This window comes from Tursiops truncatus, chromosome 9, assembly GCF_011762595.2.
Source record: "Tursiops truncatus isolate mTurTru1 chromosome 9, mTurTru1.mat.Y, whole genome shotgun sequence".
In the NCBI taxonomy this organism is placed as follows: Eukaryota; Metazoa; Chordata; class Mammalia; order Artiodactyla; family Delphinidae; genus Tursiops; species Tursiops truncatus.
In genome coordinates, this window is record NC_047042.1 from 92,346,441 (window position 1) to 92,355,788 (window position 9,348).

Here is a 9,348-nt window from a genome sequence, read left to right on the forward strand (position 1 = left end):
CCTTTTCTTGATAGACATCTCCCTTCTCCCTTTTTTCTTCTGTTACAAACAGCACTGCAAGGAATATGCTTTTCTATGTCTCCTGTGCACAAGTGCAAGGGATTCTTGTACTCCACAGACCATACACTAAATACCAAGGGTCTAGGGTTGATATATAGAATTGGAATTGTTATGCCCATCTTCAACTGTACTAGCTTCTTCCAAGTTGCTCTCCAAAGTGATTGCACCAATGTACCCTTTACCAGCAATGTATGCATGTCCGCGTTTCTACATTTCCTTGCCAACACTTCGTATCAGATGTTACACATTCTGTCTATCTGATGAACATAAAAGGGTATCTCACCATTTTCATTTACATTTCCCTGATTATTCGTGTTAAACATACAGATTTACTAGGTTTAAACATGTATATTTATCGTGGTTGTTGTGTTTTTCATAAAACAAGTTCACGGCTAAGGTATCCTGGGCTGGTACATCTGTTTAATAGCCATTTAGGACTCAGGCTTAGCTTGCCCTTTCTTTCTTTTTTTCCTTGTGTTTTCTTCTATCCCTTTCTTCCCCAGCATTGCTAGTATGTTGGCTTTTGTCCTGATCTTGTTGCACGTGGTTGGGAGCTAGATGGCTATTCCACCTCCAGCTTTAAGTCTGGACTCTAGAGTGGAAGAAAGAGGAACAGGAAGTGTGTATCAAGAAAGCAAAAACCTTTCTAAAGTCCCCAGTGGATTTCTACTTATATTTCAGTCAAATCTTAGTTACATGGTGTAGGGGTTCAGAGTATGTCACCCCAAATTAGGCACTGTGGCATATTATTTTGAATTAAAGGTACTTGAGAAACAGCCAGTGCAAAAATGTCACTCTGACCCTCCTTTGACCCCTTGAAAGCAGGAGAAAAATCTCCCATGTGAAAAAGTACACTCCTTGTAGCAGGAGGGTAGAAAGGCATCCTTATCACTAGAGATAGGGAATTTAGGGCCAAGAAGGCTGTATAAACAAACATTGTTACTTCTTCACCATTTTACCACTAGTTCAAACGCCTTTGTCTTGTCAATTCTTTACAGATTTACTGTTTCTTTATTTACAAGGTATAAAGGCATCCTCCTCTGGTCACTTCTTTGAGCCTCATATCTTTATGGGACGCCCATGCATACACATGTAATTAAATTCGTTTTTCTCCCGTTAATGTCTCTTTATTACAGGGGAGCCTCTGTCAAGCGTCTAGAAGGGTAGAGGAAAAATGATTTCTTCTCCCCTCCAATGGCCACCGTAACATCAAGGAAGAACAGAGCCTCTATAGTACACCAGGCAAGAGATAAGGAGTTAGAGGTTGAGACAGGGTCAAACCTCCTCTGATTGCTACCTCTCATCTCTCTGTACACGCCCTTCTTCCCTTTCGGTGGAGAGGCGCATTTGTCTCCCCTTAAGGGAGACAACAACAAAGTCTCATCCACAGACTGTGTCCAGCTTGACACCCCAGATCTCTGAAGGAGTACCATCCTCTCCATCACGTATGAACATGGCTCTGGTAATCCTGCAACCCGTAAGCTTAATGACAAATTGCTTGTGTCCAGGATACCTAATATACAGTGGTGAGAAGACCAGGATGACGGCAATAAAACTCCCACTCAGAGAAAGGGGAAAATGGGAAATTACTGCGGTTACCAACCTTTAGAAATGATCAAATCCTGCTAGACAATTACTGAATCCTACTGGACAGGAACAGTGAGGACTCCTTGCCCTGATAGAGAAGTAATTTCCTTAATGTGCCAATCTGGCAGCCCCTAGTCTTCTCCCTGGGGTAAACCTGTGTCTCCCTCCATCTTTGGAGATAATGCCCTTCTCTTCCTCCTGGTACTACTTGGGGACCCAGAGATTGCTTTAGAATTCAACAGCCATAGGCTGTTACCATGCTTTGTGTTTTGTTTTGTTTTTCTTTCTTTTTTTTTTTTAACACCTTTATTGGAGTATAATTGCTTTACAAGGGTGTGTTAGTTACTGCTTTATAACAAAGTGAATCAGTTATACATATACATATGTTCCCATATCTCATCCCTCTTTCGTCTCCCTTCCTCCCACCCTCACCATCCCACCCCTCCAAGCGGTCACAAACCACCGAGCTGATCTCCCTGTGCTATGTGGCTGCGTCCCACTAGCTATCTACCTTACGTTTGGTAGTGTATATATGTCCTTGCCTCTCTCTCGCTTTGTCACACCTTACCCTTCCCCCTCCCCATATCCTTAAGTCCATTCTCTAGTACGTCTGTGTCTTTATTCCTGTCTTACCCCGAGGTTCTTCATGACATTTTTTTTCTTAAATTCCATATGTATGTGTTAGCATACGGTATTTGTCTTTCTCTTTCTGACTTCACTCTGCATGACAGACTCTAGGTCTATCCACCTCATTACAAATAGCTCAATTTCGTTTCATGGCTCAGTAATATTCCATTGTATATATGTGTCACATCTTCTTTATCCATTCATCCAATGATGGACACTTAGGTTGTTTCCATCTCTGGGCTATTGTAAATAGAGCTGCAATGAACATTTTGGTACATGACTCTTTTTGAATTATGGTTTTCTCAGGGTATATGCCCAGTAGTGGGATTGCTGGGTCATATGGTAGTTCTATTTGTAGTTTTTTAAGGAATCTCCATACTGTATCAATTTACGTTCCCACTAACAGTGCAAGAGGGTTTCCTTTTCTCCACACCCTCTCCAGCATTTATTGTTTCTAGATTTTTTGAAGATGGCCATTCTGACTGGTGTGAGATGACATCTCATTGTAGTTTTGATTTGCATTTCTCTAATGATTAATGATGTTGAGCATTCTTTCATGTGTTTGTTGGCAGTCTGTATACCTTCTTTAGCGAAATGTATAATTAGGTTTTCTGCCCATTTTTTGGATTGGGTTGTTTGTTTTTTTGTTATTGAGCTGCATGAGCTGCTTATGAATTTTGGAGATTAATCCTTTGTCAGTTGCTTTATTTGCAAATATTTTCTCCTATTCTGAGGGCTGTCTTTTGGTCTTGTTTATGGTTTCCTTTGCTGTGCAAAAGCTTTGAAGTTTCATTAGGTCCCATTTGTTTATTTTTGTTTTTATTTCCATTTCTCTAGGAGGTGGGTCAAAAAGGACCTTGCTGTGATTTATGTCATAGAGTGTTCTGCCTATGTTTTCCTCTAAGAGTTTGATAGTTTCCGGCCTTACATTTAGGTCTTTAATCCATTTTGAGCTTATTTTTGTGTATGGTGTTAGGGAGTGTTCTAATCTCATACTTTTACATGTAGCTGTCCAGTTTTCCCAGCACCACTTATTGAAGAGGCCGTCCTTTCTCCACTGTACATTGCTGCCTCCTTTATCAAAGATAAGGTGACCATATGTGCGTGGGTTTATCTCTGGGCTTTCTATCCTGTTCCATTGATCTATATTTCTGTTTTACTGCCAGTACCATACTGTCTTGATTACTGTAGCTTTGTAGTATAGTCTGAAGTCAGGGAGCCTAATTCCTCCAGCTCCGTTTTTCATTGTCAAGATTGCTTTGGCTATTCGGGGTCTTTTGTGTTTCCATACACATTGTGAAATTTTTTGTTCTAGTTCTGTGAAAAATGCCAGTGGTAGTTTGATAGGGATTGCATTGAATCTGTAGATTGCTTTGGGTAGCAGAGTCATTTTCACAATGTTGATTCTTCCAATCCAAGAACATGGTATATCTCTCCATCTATTTGCATCATCTTTAATTTCTTTCATCAGTGTCTTATAATTTTCTGCATACAAGTCTTTTGTCTCCTTAGGTAGGTTTATTCCTAGATATTTTATCCTTTTTGTTGCAGTGGTAAATGGGAGTGTTTTCCTGATTTCACTTTCAGATTTTTCATCCTTAGTGTATAGGAATGCCAGAGATTTCTGTGCATTAATTTTGTATCCTGCTACTTTACCAAATTCATTGATTAGCTCTAGTAGTTTTCTGGTAGCATCTGCAAACAGTGACAGCTTTACTTCTTCTTTTCCAATTTGGATTCCTTTTATTTCCTTTTCTTCTCTGATTGCTGTGACTAAAACTTCCAAAACTATGTTGAATAAGAGTGGTGAGAGTGGGCAACCTTGTCTTGTTCCTGATCTTAGTGGAAATGCTTTCAGTTTTTCACCATTGAGGACGATGTTGGCTGTGGGTTTGTCATATATGGCCTTTATTATGTGGAGGAAAGTTCCCTCTATGCCTACTTTCTGCAGGGTTTTTATCATAAATTGGTGTTGAATTTTGTCGAAAGCTTTCTCTGCATCTATTGAGATGATCATACGGTTTTTTTCCTTCAATTTGTTAATATGGTGTATCACATTGATTGATTTGCGTATATTGAAGAATCCTTGCATTCCTGGAATAAACCCCATTTGATCATGGTGTTTGAGCCGTTTAATGTGCTGTTGGATTCTGTTTGCTAGTATTTTGTTGAGGATTTTTGCATTTATGTTCATCAGTGATATTGGCCTGTAGTTTTCTTTCTTTGTGACATTCTTGTCTGGTTTTGGTATCAGAGTGATGGTGGCCTTGTAGAATGAGTTTGGGAGTGTTCCTCCCTCTGCTATATTTTGGAAGAATTTGAGAAGGATAGGTGTTAGCTCTTCTCTAAATGTTTGATAGAATTCGCCTGTGAAGCCATCTGGTCCTGGGCTTTTGTTTGTTGGAAGATTTTAAATCACAGTTTCAATTTCAGTGCTTGTGATTGGCCTGTTCATATTTTCTATTTCTTCCTGATTCAGTCTTGGCAGGTTGTGCGTTTCTAAGAATTTGTCTATTTCTTCCAGGTTGTCCATTTTATTGGCATAGAGTTGCTTGTAGTAATCTCTCATAATCTTTTGTATTTCTGCAGTGTCAGTTGTTACTTCTCCTTTTTCATTTCTAATTCTATTGATTTCAGTCTTCTCCCTTTTTTTCTTGATGAGTCTGGCTAAGGGATTATCAATGTTGCTTATCTTCTCAAAGAACAAGCTTTTAGTTTTATTGATCTTTGCTATCATTTCCTTCATTTCTTTTTCTTTTATTTCTGATCTGATTTTTATGATTTCTTTCCTCCTGCTGACTTTGGGGGTTTTTTGTTCTTCTTTCTCTAATTGCTTTAGGTGCAAGGTTAGGTTGTTTATTCGAGATGTTTCCTGTTTCTTAAGGTAGGACTGTATTGCTATAAACTTCCCCCTTAGAACTGCTTTTGCTGCATCCCATAGATTTTGGGTCGTCGTGTCTCCATTGTCATTTGTTTCTAGGTATTTTTTTTATTTCCTCTTTGATTTCTTCAGTGATCACTTCGTTATTAAGTAGTGTATTGTTTAGCCTCCATGTGTTTGTATGTTTTACATATGTTTTCCTGTAATTGATATGTAGTCTCATAGCGTTGTGGTCGGAAAAGATACTTGATACAATTTCAATTTTCTTAAATTTGCCAAGGCTTGATTTGTGACCCAAGATATGATCTATCCTGGAGAATGTTCCATGAGCACTTGAGAAAAATGTGTATTCTATTGTTTTTGGATGGAATGTACTATAAATATCAGTTAAGTCCATCTTGTTTAATGTATCATTTAAAGCTTGTGTTTCCTTATTTATTTTCATTTTGGATGATCTGTCCATTGGTGAAAGTGAGGTGTTAAAGTCCACTACTATGAATGTGTTACTGTTGATTTCCCCTTTTATGGCTGTTAGTATCTGCCTTATGTATTAAGGTGCTCCTATGTTGGGTGCATAAATATTTACAATTGTTATATCTTCTTCTTGTATCGATCCCTTGATGATTATGTAGTGTCCTTCTTTGTCTCTTGTAATAGTCTTTATTTTAAAGTCTATTTTGTCTCATATGAGAATTGCTACTCCAGCTTTCTTTTGGTTTCCATTTGCATGAAATATCTTTTTCCATCCCCTCACTTTCAGTCTGTATGTGTCCCTAGGTCTGAAGTGGGTCTCTTGTAGACAGCAAATATATGGGTGTTGTTTTTGTATCCATTCAGCCAATCTGTGTCTTTTGGTGGGAGCATTTAGTCCATTTACATTTAAGGTAATTATCGATATGTATGTTCCTATTCCCATTTTCTTAATTGTTTTGGGTTCGTTATTGTAGGTCTTTTCCTTCTCTTGTGTTTCTTGCCTAGAGAAGTTCCTTTAGCAGTTGTTGTAAAGCTGGTTTGGTGGTGCTGAACTCTCTCAGCTTTTGCTTGTCTGTAAAGGTTTTAATTTCTCCATCAAATCTGAATGAGATCCTTGCTGGGTAGAGGAATCTTGGTTGTAAGTTTCTCTCCTTCATCACTTTAAATATGTCCTGTCAGTCCCTTCTGGCTTGCAGAGTTTCTGCTGAAAGATCAGCTGTTAACCTTATGGGGATTCCCTTGTGTGTTATTTGTTGTTTTTCCCTTGCTGCTTTTAATATGTTTTCTTTGTATTTAATTTTTTTTGACAGTTTGATTAATATGTGTCTTGGCATGTTTCTCCTTGGATTTATCCTGTATGGACCTCTCTGTGCTTCCTGGACTTGATTAACTATTTCCTTTCCCATATTAGGGAAGTTTTCAACTATAATCTCTTCAAATATTTTCTCAGTTCCTTTCTTTTTCTCTTCTTCTTCTGGAACCCCTATAATTTGAATGTTGGTGTGTTTAATGTTGTCCCAGAGGTCTCTGAGACTGTCCTCAGTTCTTTTCATTCTTTTTTCTTTATTCTGCTCTGCAGTAGTTATTTCCACTATTTTATCTTCCAAGTCACTTATCCGTTCTTCTGCCTTAATTATTCTGCTATTGATCCCATCTAGAGTATTTTTAATTTCATTTATTGTGGTGTTCATCGTTGTCTGTTTCATCTTTAGTTCTTCTAGGTCCTTGTTAAATGTTTCTTGCATTTTGTCTATTCTATTTCCAAGATTTTGGATCATCTTTACTGTCATTATTCTGAATTCTTTTTCAGGTAGACTGCCTATTTCCTCTTCATTTGTTAGGTCTGGTGGGTTTTTATCTTGCTCCTTCATCTGCTGTGTGTTTTTCTGTCTTCTCATTTTGCTTATCTTACTGTGTTTGGGGCCTCCTTTTTGCAGGCTGCAGGTTCGTAGTTCCCATTGTTTCTGGTGTCTGTCCCCAGTGGCTAAGGTTGGTTCAGTGGGTTGTGTAGGCTTCCTGGTGGAGGGGACTAGTGCCTGTGTTCTGGTGGATGAGGCTGGATCTTCTCTTTCTGGTGGGCAGGTCCACGTCTGGTGGTGTGTTTTGGGGTGTCTGTGGCCTTATTATAATTTTAGGCAGCCTCTCTGCTAATGGGTGTGGTTGTGTTCCTGTCTTGCTAGTTGTTTGGTATAGGATGTCCAGCACTGTTGCTTGCTGGTCATTGAGTGAAGCTGGGTGTTGGTTTTGAGATGGAGATCTCTGGGAGATTTTTGCCGTTTGATATTATGTGGAGCTGGGAGGTCTCTTGTGGACTAGTGTCTTGAAGTCGGCTCTCCCCCGTCAGAGGTACAGCAGTGACTCCTGGCTGCAGCACCAAGAGCCTTTCATCCACATGGCTCAGAATAAAAGGGAGAAAAAGTAGAAAGAAAGAATTAGTAGAAGTAGAAAGAAAGAAAGGAGGGAGGGAGGGAGGAAGGAAGGAAGGAGGGAAGAAAGGAAAAAACAGAGAAAGAAGATAAAGTAAAATAAAATAAAGTAAGGTAAAATATAATAAAGTTATTAAGATAGAAAAATAATTATTAAGAGAAAAAAAGAAAAAAATTTAAAAACAACAAAAAAAACGGACGGATAGAATGCTAGGACAAATGGTGGAAGCAAAGCTATACAGACAAAATCTCACACAGAAGCATACACATACACACAAAAAGAGGAAAAGGGGAAAAAATCATAAATCTTGCTCTCAAAGTCCACCTCCTTAATTTGGGACGATTCGTTGTCTATTCATGTATTCCACAGATGCAGGGTACATCAAGTTGATTGTGGAGCTTTAATCCGCTGCTCCTGTGGCTGCTGGGAGAGATTTCCCTTTCTCTTCTTTGTTCTCACAGCTCCCGGGCCTCAGCTTTGGATTTGGCCCCGCCTCTGCGTGTAGGTCGCTGGAGGGCGTCTGTTCTTTGCTCAGACAGGACGGGGTTAAAGGAGCCGCTGCTTCCGGGGCTTTGGCTCACTCAGGCCAGGGGGAGGGCGGGGCATGGCGTGAGGGGCGGGCCTGCGGCGGCAGAGGCCGGCGTGACGTTGCACCAGCCTGAGGTGCGCCGTGCGTTCTCCCGGGGGAGTTGTCCCTGGCTCCCAGGACCCTGGCCGTGGCGGGCTGCACAGGCTCCCCGGAAGGGGTGTGTGGAGAGTGACCTGTGCTCGCACACAGGCTTCTTGGTGGCGGCAGCAGCAGCCTTAGCGTCTCATGCCCGTCTCTAAAGCCGCGGCTCGCGCCCGTCTCTGGAGCTCCTTTAAGCGGCGCTCTTAATCCCCTCTCCTCGCGCACCAGAAAACAAAGAGGGAAGAAAAAGTCTCTTGCCTCTTCGGCAGGTCCAGACTTTTCCCCGGACTCCCTCCCGGCTCGCCGTGGCGCACTAACCCCCTGCAGGCTGTTTTCACGCCGCCAGTCCCTTCCCTGCGCTCCGACCGAAGCCGAGCCTCAGGTCCCAACCTCCGCCTCTGGGTGAGCAGACAAGCCTCTTGGGCTGGTGAGTGCCGGTCGGCCCTGATCCTCTGTGCGGGAATCTCTCCGTTTTGCCCTCCGCACCCCTGTGGCTGGGCTCTCCTCCGCGGCACCGAAGCTTCCCTCTCCGACACCTGCAGTCTCCGCCTGTGAAGGGGCTTCTTAGTGTATGGAAACCTTTCCTCCTAAACTGCTCCCTCCCACTGGTGCAGGTCCCATCCCTATTCTTTTGTCTCTGTTTATTCTTTTTTCTTTTGCCCTACCCAGGTACGTGGGGGGTTTCTTGCCTTTCGGGAGGTCTGAGGTCTTCTGCCAGCGTTCAGTAGGTGTTCTGTAGGAGTTGTTCCACGTGTAGATGTATTTCTGGTGTATCTGTTGGGGGAGGAAGGTGATGTCCGCGTCTTACTCTTCCAACATCTTCCCGGAAGCTCCTTGTTTTGTTTTTCAATCAACACAGTCCTCTCCTAAACCTGGTAGGTTTTTGGATTATCTATTTCCAATTAATTGTATGTGCAAGTAACCACAGTCAAGACTTTTTCTAGATAGTCTTTGAGCCTGAAAATTTTTGGCTCTCAGGCCAGCCTTTGTGCTCTGCCAGTCCCCCACTCCCAGAATTTAACGGCCACAGGCTTGAGGCACTGTTTAAGCAAAGGCAGGAAAACAACACCCTTAATCCCATCTTCTTCCACTGGCATTCCTTGTCTGGCAAAGAATTTTTTTT